This window comes from Chenopodium album, chromosome 2 (genome assembly GCF_948465745.1).
Source record: "Chenopodium album chromosome 2, dcCheAlbu1.1, whole genome shotgun sequence".
NCBI classification, from domain to species: domain Eukaryota; kingdom Viridiplantae; phylum Streptophyta; class Magnoliopsida; order Caryophyllales; family Amaranthaceae; genus Chenopodium; species Chenopodium album.
Genome location: NC_137835.1, coordinates 27,149,593 through 27,157,986, shown reverse-complemented (window position 1 = coordinate 27,157,986; position 8,394 = coordinate 27,149,593). Strand labels below are relative to the sequence as shown.

Genomic DNA, 8,394 nt, shown 5'->3' with positions numbered 1-8,394 from the left:
ACCCAAATGTGTGTCTCCAAAACCAAACCCGGTGATGAATACTTTTCACGTCGAATCATAATTGAATGAAGAGAAAGTGTGGAAAGTCTAGTGTTGCGATTAGTTTTTATTAAAATTCTCTTCTTTCTCTCTGTTTTCGAAAACCTATTTTATAAAAATATCCAATCCATTTTAGTTTGGTCCATGGCAAGGGTCCAATAATAGTGTAGTTGGGTTGGGCTCAAAAAGAGCTTTCCAACGATATATTATAAGCCCAATTCCGATGAAAAAAGAGGAAGTTATGGCCAAATTACTAGACTGGGCCCGGTTTGATCTTTATATGCGGCCCAATGATCTAGAGGAGGGCCTATTATTAATTATCATTCCTAAATCTATTAGGATTGATTATATTCTTCTATAATACTCTATAAGGTTCTCTTAAATCCTAATGGAGTTAGGATTGATAATTATGTTTCAAAGAGTTTGAAATTGAATAAAACTACTCCTTTTAAGAATCCTTGTTTTGTACGAGTGGAATATATTCAAATATTATTTTCGTGCCTCATAATATTTATCTAAATCTTATATGGTTGGATAGATCTTGAAATTATCTTCCCAATGATATATTATAATATTAATTCCGAGCTATAACGAAAAAGATATGAATGAGAAATGAAACTCTATCCAAAACTGACACCTTTCCACTATTTCGGCCATATCTTTTTATCTAAAAAATATTTCAATCTGATTCTAATTGGTTTCAAAATTAGACTTCAAGATCTTCCCACGACATATTTTGCCTTATTTGAACTTCTGGATCAAAAGATATGATAAAAACAAAATTCGCAAAAACTGCTGTCCATCGAGTTTTATTTCGATTCGAATTCGGATTCTTTTCTTATTCTTCGACCCTCTTTTTTCTCTATAAATAGAGGTCATATCTCCCCCTTTTCAAATCATGAACTCTCATCAAGAATTTCTTGATTCTCTCTCTATAGACACCTAAAAATGTCTCCCAAAAACCAAACCCGATGATGAACAATCTTTCACCGCCATTATTGGTCGGGTTCAGTATTTAATCTCGAGAGTGCTTAAAAATTCGTGTTTAATTAAATTCAGTTTTTGAGTAGTCCATGGATCAGTCTTGATGTTTAGTCAAAGCATAATTTATTTTTGGCCCAAACCTTTTATTTATTTTATTTTATTATTTACTTTATTAATTTGGCCCAAACCTTTTAATTATTTATTAATTATTTTATTATTTTAGCCCAATTAATAAATAATAAACCAGAAATGGCCCGAAATTATCAATCGGCACTCAAAAATGCTGAACGAAATTAGGGTAAAAATGAATTTAGACGGAAAAACGGACTACAGGTTCCCGCGTCACAGCAGTAAGCACCGTGTTACGGAATCCAGTGTCGCACCACGATGGGATTCCCCGTGACATGGTGCCTGTGCTGCAACACGGGGCAATTCCGTGTCCTTTTCGTGTAAACCCTTCACGCGTTTTATTCCCCTTACCCTAAATATTTCCCGCGTCACACTGTTGTCCACCGTGTCACGGGAATTTCCCCCGTATGATGGTGCCTAGCACCGTGTCACGGTGCCCTCTGCCGTGTCGCGGTGCTATTTTTTAGGATTTTTATCTTTTTAGGGTTCCGTGTGTTCCCTCAGCTCATTTTTTCTATAAATACCCCATCATTTCTGATGTACGTGGCATCAATTAGTTCTCTTTTTCTCTCTTCTATGCTCTAGCCTAAACACTAGCCTACCTTTTCTCTTTCAAAATTCCCTCTTCAAGCACTCCAAGGAGTTCATACTTTACTCGTGGTTCTATCCTTAAGCCAAGGCGTGAAAGGTAGAACTGTTTGAGGGTTTGGCTCCAAATCAACTCTAATTAATTTAATTTAATTTAATTATTGTTTTATTATTCCTTGAAGTTACTAATTCGTTTATTATTTTATAGTTGCAAGCAAACAGAATTAAAGTAAGAATTATATTCTTTTATTTCTATTATTTTTCTAACAAATTTATATTGTTTGATTTATTGTTAAATTGCTTCCAATATTAATGTTAATTCTATTGTTATTATGATCACTATATTTCATGTTAAAGGGAATATGTAATTGAAAATCACGCCTAATAAAATAATTTGGACTATCGGTTTAGGATCCTTTTTAATCTTGTTGTTTAATCAAGTGATCACGATATTTTAGAATTATGTGTTTCATTAATATTCAACCAATTTAGCTTAATAATAGTTTGGAGCGAATTGAATATCTGTTTGTATGCCTTTGAGACCGCAAGAATGCTTCTCACTATAAGAATCGAGTAGAGGCTAATACGGGCGAATGTGACTCATGACTCACTTTGTACCATCATCCCCGATCCTCCTTTTGTGGTTTCGAACCATATGGAGTTAGTAATCTCATGGATTATGAATGGGGTGTAACCTTCACGGGTCAATTGTTGTTGTCTTTCGTTGTCCCTTATTCGTGGTTGCCTTTTATGATCCGTGAACGGTTTACAAGTTCCTTAAAAACTTGTTGGCGGCTCCCTACTTTGCTTTGTCCCTAATCGTATTATGTCAATTCCCATTTCCTATGAGTGCCAAGCATATTCACAACATGCTTTAACGTAGGCGCACTTCGAACGACGCCTACAATTTGGCAACTCCACTGGGGAGGATTCTTGGTTATTTATCGATTTGAGTGATCGGTATTTAATTAAGATGAGTGGATGAGACTTGAAAGATTCTTGAAAAATATTCCTGTGATTAATTTGGCATTTTTGCATAAGCATAAGACGTTTTAACGTCGCATTTAGGTTTGTCCCGAGGAAAAATTGAATAACTTGATTGCGAACAAAGGAAAACAGGGCACCAGTCAGATTTTCTGACTATTGCGCCACGACATATTCTGCCGTGTCACAGTGCACTACACCATCTAACGGTGTGCAGCATTGTGACACGGTGCTCTTAAATCAGTCCGGTGGCTTATTTTCTCTTCTCACAGTCAACTTCTTTCGATTTTCTGAAAAAACATGTGTGTTCTACATACGTCTTAGCCCCGGGGGATTTAAGCTCTATTAACCCAAAAACGCTCATGGCAATAAGGGTTCATCTGAGTTATTAAATCCACCCAAACCATGGAGTCGAGTTAGATTTCATCACGAACTCGCAGAGCCGCCCGTTGGCATACACCCTCAAGGGAGGCTGCCTTTCTAACGCGTCCAAACTCTTAACCATGGTACCCTTTTTGACACCCAAAGCTTGACCAATAGTTGAACATAGATCTTGACCTTAGGTTGCGAACTCTTTTTACATCATCGTGACTAAATGCTACGTGGTTTATTTGGTGCTAACCCACACGTGTTTGTTTATTTTGTTTGACATGTGACCGAGGGTTTTTTATTTCCACATAGTAATTAGTACGGACTTAAAAATTGATTAAAACCTGGAAATTTAAGCCTGGAATTGCGCACCGTGTCACGGCAGGCCAGCCTCGCCACAGTGTGCAATGCCGTGACACGGTGCTTTGTCCCGTCTGACGGTGCACTGTACCGTGTCACGACAGTCAGCACCGTGACACGGTGCCCAAGAGGATTGTCCAGTGAGTCTATTTTTGTCTGTGTGCATGCTTATGTGGTTTGTATATCTGGTTTGGTGTCCTGTCTAGTTGTAAGGTCATAACACGTGTCCATAACCTTCACTTAATCACTCACATGTCGTGTTCACACACTTTTCTGTTAGTCGTGCACCATTTCATGACTGTACTTTAGGGTGGTCTTGTGTCGCCTTTTTTGTTTCGTTTTTTTTTTCCGGAGTAAGTCGGATGGTATCCTCCCATACTTTTTTTTTAAAAAAATATAAAGCAAATTGTTTTAAAAAAATATTGTTTTTCTTTTCCGGATGGGTCAAGGTTAAGTTTAGTCATTAAAGGTGTGTTTGTTTCGATGTCACAACACTTGGTCAAGAAGCAGGGGTAGATTGTTACAATTCGAGTCAATACCTCAACAACCTCTTATACCAAAGAGGCGTACAAGGAAACCACCACAATTAGCTCCTCAAAGTCCGTCTCCAGTTTACTTTCAACCAATGGCTACTAAAGAGGATATTGAGAACATCAACAAGACTATTGAGATGTTGTCTAACATGATGCAAACGCTCACCACCAGAGTCAACACGGTAGAGCAAGACAATCTAAACAGTGTCACTGCCGCTGCAATGGACAAGATCAAAGAATAAATGAGTAAGATCTCTGAAGAGTTCACTTATGTGGAGCAACCTGTCACATCTTCGTCCATAAGGGATAAACTTCTTGAGAAGTTTTCCACTGTCGACATTACCAAGTTCTAGCCTACTGATAATCTGCTGTTTCACTTGAGGGCTTTTTCTGCGACCATGGCTCTTAAGGGATTAGATGTGACACTCTTCCCTACTGTGTTCCCTCTTTCCTTGGAGCATGCCTGTCAACAGTGGTTCTATTCTTTAGAAACCAAGCATGTTGCGACCTGGGAGGATGTTACTAAAAGCTTCATGAACCGCTACAAATGTAACATCCAAGCTAAGACTTTTGAACGTGAACTCTCCATTCTCAAACAGAAGGAGAATGAAGGCTTCACTACTTATCTAAGCAGGTGGAGAGAAACAGCTGCACTCTTTGCGGATCCTCCCAAGGAGAAAGAGATGGTTCGCCTGTTTATTGCAAATCTGACTCATAAGTACAAGCAGCACTTGAAGTTCCTGCCTTTGTGATATGTCCATTTTATATAGTATTTTACCCCCGTTCCTTGGTCATAATTAGTAGTGTTTTTGGCTCTTTAGAGCCACTTTTATTACTATTTAGTTCTTTCTAGTTTTTTGTAGATTTGGTTGACTTTTGTAGGGATTTGCACTTTTGGAGATATTATGGAGTATCCACGAGCATTGGAGGAGTACGACAAGTTTTTATAGCCCAGGTCCGGCTAGAGCCATCGAACCGGTGATTAAGGGCTCGGTATTTGATATTCCGAGGCAATTGGACCAAGTATTCAAGACCCGAAGAGGAAATCCGGATTGGGCCGAAGAATTGGAGCCCAATCGAAGTCCAAGGAGTATCCTAAGAGTGCCGCCCGGCCAAGAGAGCTCCCGCCCGAAGGCGCGCCTTTCCGGGCGGGGAAGAGTAAACTAGCGCCCGAACTCGCGCCCAGCCAGGCGCGAGAGAAGCTATTACCGAAGAAAAAGGCGGGCCCGATCGAGCGCGTGTCAGCATTAGGAGATGTTAAGCGTCGTTTAAGTTTTTTTTAGTGTAGGATTCTTGCTTAATATAAATACTTTTCCGTTAAGCAAGTTTAGTATCTCTTTTTACTCTTTCTTACTTCTTCTCTTAGACTTTCTCTCTCTACTTAGCTTTTAGATTAGTTCTCTCTCTACAACTTTGTTATTTACTTAACTCTTATTTCCGGATTACTTTGGTAACGATTTTTTTCTCTTAATCTCAGTTATTTATTTTATTCTTTCGATCATGTCTTATTTTATTGCTTTGATTAGTTTAGATTTAATTTTGTGTGAGTAGTTTCCTTTCTAGGGTTTGTGGGGATCCATAAATAATATGAAGGGGTAATTTATGATTGTTTATTGTCAATGATGGATTAATTTCCTATTGATTGATTTAATGCTCTTTGACTAGATTAGGCATGATATTTTATGCATGTGTTTGACAATATTGATTCGAGATTCGAGAGATGAGAATTGATGTTTAGGTATAGTTTCAATAAGCAGATTAATTTATAAATGGTTAAGTCGAGATTCGAGAGATGAGATTTAATACCGGTAGATTAATTTTGTGATTGTAATACGTAGCGAAAGTCCTTTATGATCTGATTAATTCATGTATTGATGTTTGATTATTATGTTTTACCCTGGAATATTGTTTATTGGTGAACTTATGCCCTAGGTCTTTTATTCATTGACTTTCTCTATTTTTATTCTTCCCTACTTTTACTCTTAGTAGTTTAGTTATCCTTCGGTTACAATATATTGGTTACTTAATAATTTAGAATGCTTTAATTAATTAGGAATAGAAAGACCAGTTTCTCTGTGGATTCGACCCTACTTCCCAATCTGCATTAGTTAGAGGATTTAGGAATTACTTTTGATTAGGTGATATGACTTTAGCCTGTCAAAATTTGGCGCCGTTGCCGGGAAGACGGTTTTATTTTTATTTCTGATTGTTTTCTGTAGTCTAGGTTATTTCTTTCTGTCTTAGAGAACGTTAGTTCTTTGAGGCAAGTCTCATATTTTTCTTTTAGTTCTTTGTTTATGCTCAGGTCTTCCAGATCAGGTTATATCCCATTCGATCCAGAGATCGAACGATCCTTCCATAGACAAAAGAATTTTTACAGGAAAATCCTGGCGGCAATTGGTGATAATAATAACCGCCGAGACCCTCCAACTGATTCCAGTGATTCAGATATACCTTCAGATCCAGAATCAGAGATGGCGGTACCTAAGAAGCTCAGTGATTATTCACAGCCAAAGCTTACAGATTTTCCACACCTTACTCCCACTCCAGGTCTTGATGGGGTACAATTCGAGATTAAACCCCAATTTATCACGATGATAGAAAGGAAGCAATTTAGTGAAGCTAAGGGTGAAGACCCAAATCTTCATATTGCAGACTACTATTAGTATTGTAATACCATCAGGCAAGCTGGGGTCACACAAGACCAAATTAGGGAAATTCTCTTTCCTTTCTCTTTATGTGGAAAAACCAAATTATGGTTTAATGGATTGAATAGAACTGCACTTGGTATAACTGATTGGGAGACTCTTGTTTTAAATTTTTATAATATATATTATCCAGCAGAGAGAACAGCTATACTAAGGAGTGTTATTTAGAACTTTGCCCAAGAAGCCGATGAAACTCTATATGAGGCTTGGGAAAGGTTCAAGGATCTTCAGAGAGAATGCCCCACCATAATCTGGCACAATGGCAGTTGATCCAAGCCTTTTACAATGGGATTGGAAATTCATCTAGAATAATATTGGATTCTGCAGCTAGTGGGAGGTTTATAAACCTTAATGTTGATGTTGCAGGTCAAGTTATTGAAGATATGGCAATACATAATTCCCACTATGGGAATCCTAGAGGGTTTGCTAACAATGGGAAGCATAGTGTCGACTCTGTATCCTTTTTACAAGCTCAATTAACCTCTATTTGCCAGAAATTAGATAATCTTAGTACTGCAAATGTAGCTAATGTTTCTGCAATTAATAATAATGCTAATTAGGCTTTCTGTGAAAATTGTGGAATTGTAGGTCATTGGGAGCAAGATTGCAGGAGTTCCGTGGAGCAAGTCAATGCCTTTCCTATCTTTCCGTGGAGCAAGTCAAGCTTATAGGGAGAATGACCCATACTCCAACACCTACAATCTCGGGTACCGAAATCATCCATATCTTTCCTATCGGAGCACCAATGTTCAAAATCTGCCACCTCCACAAGAATCACAGGCGCCACAACAAACTCAGCAGAAATATTACCACCCCAATGCTGGCTAGAAGAACCAACCACAACAACCCTCCTCATCTTCCGACCCTGCTTTGGTAGAAATTAGAGCGATGCTGACTAGTATGCAGAAGAACATGGAGAGTAGAGATGCCCAAATTGATTCGATCATAGAACATAATAAAATTGTAGATAATCAAATTGTGCAGATTTCTGCTACTCTACAAGCCCGTCAACAGGGAGCCCTGCCAGCACAGCCAACTAGGCCTACAGATTCAAGCTTATGCAATTACTCTAAGGAGTGGTTCACACTATGAAGGGCCCCGTATGCCCAGAGATGATGAACCTGTTTCAATAAATAATGCTAATCTTGATTCCATTAAACTTGACAATGTAGCTAATAGCCCTACAGGGCTAAAGAGTAGTACTAATATTTCTGATAATACATTGCATGGTACGACTCTAGGGAAGGTAGCAGCTCTAGATAAGAGCAGTAATGCTCCAAAGCCAGTTATCAAACTTCCATTCCCAAATCATCATTTGAAAATAAATTTGGATAAGCAGTTTGGTAAGTTTCTGGAGATGGTTAAAGATTTTCTAGTAACAGTTCCCTTCACTGAATTAATTACACAAATTCCTGCATATGAAAAATTCATGAAGGAAATATTGACAAGAAAAAGGTCTATTAGTGAGGTAGAGACAGTAGCTTTCACTGCAGAATGTAGTGCCGTACTTCAAAATAAATCTCCACATAAACTGAAATATCCGGGTAGTTTTTCTATCCCTTGTCATATTCGCAATCTCTTGATTGATAATGCATTATGTGATTTGGGTGCTAGTGTTAGTATTATGCCATTGTCTGTGTGTTCCAAGCTAAATATGGGTAAATTAAAAGCTACTAATATTACTCTACAAATGGTCGACC

At 38.1% G+C, this 8,394-nt stretch overlaps 1 non-coding gene across 1 annotated transcript; it reads right to left on the bottom strand.

The window, feature by feature from the left end:
* Positions 1-6,841: 6,841 nt before the first annotated feature.
* On the bottom strand, positions 6,842-6,947 carry LOC145607473 (small nucleolar RNA R71). The gene has a single exon (XR_014105568.1). It is a non-coding gene; the product is annotated as a small nucleolar RNA R71 (small nucleolar RNA).
* Positions 6,948-8,394: the final 1,447 nt, after the last annotated feature.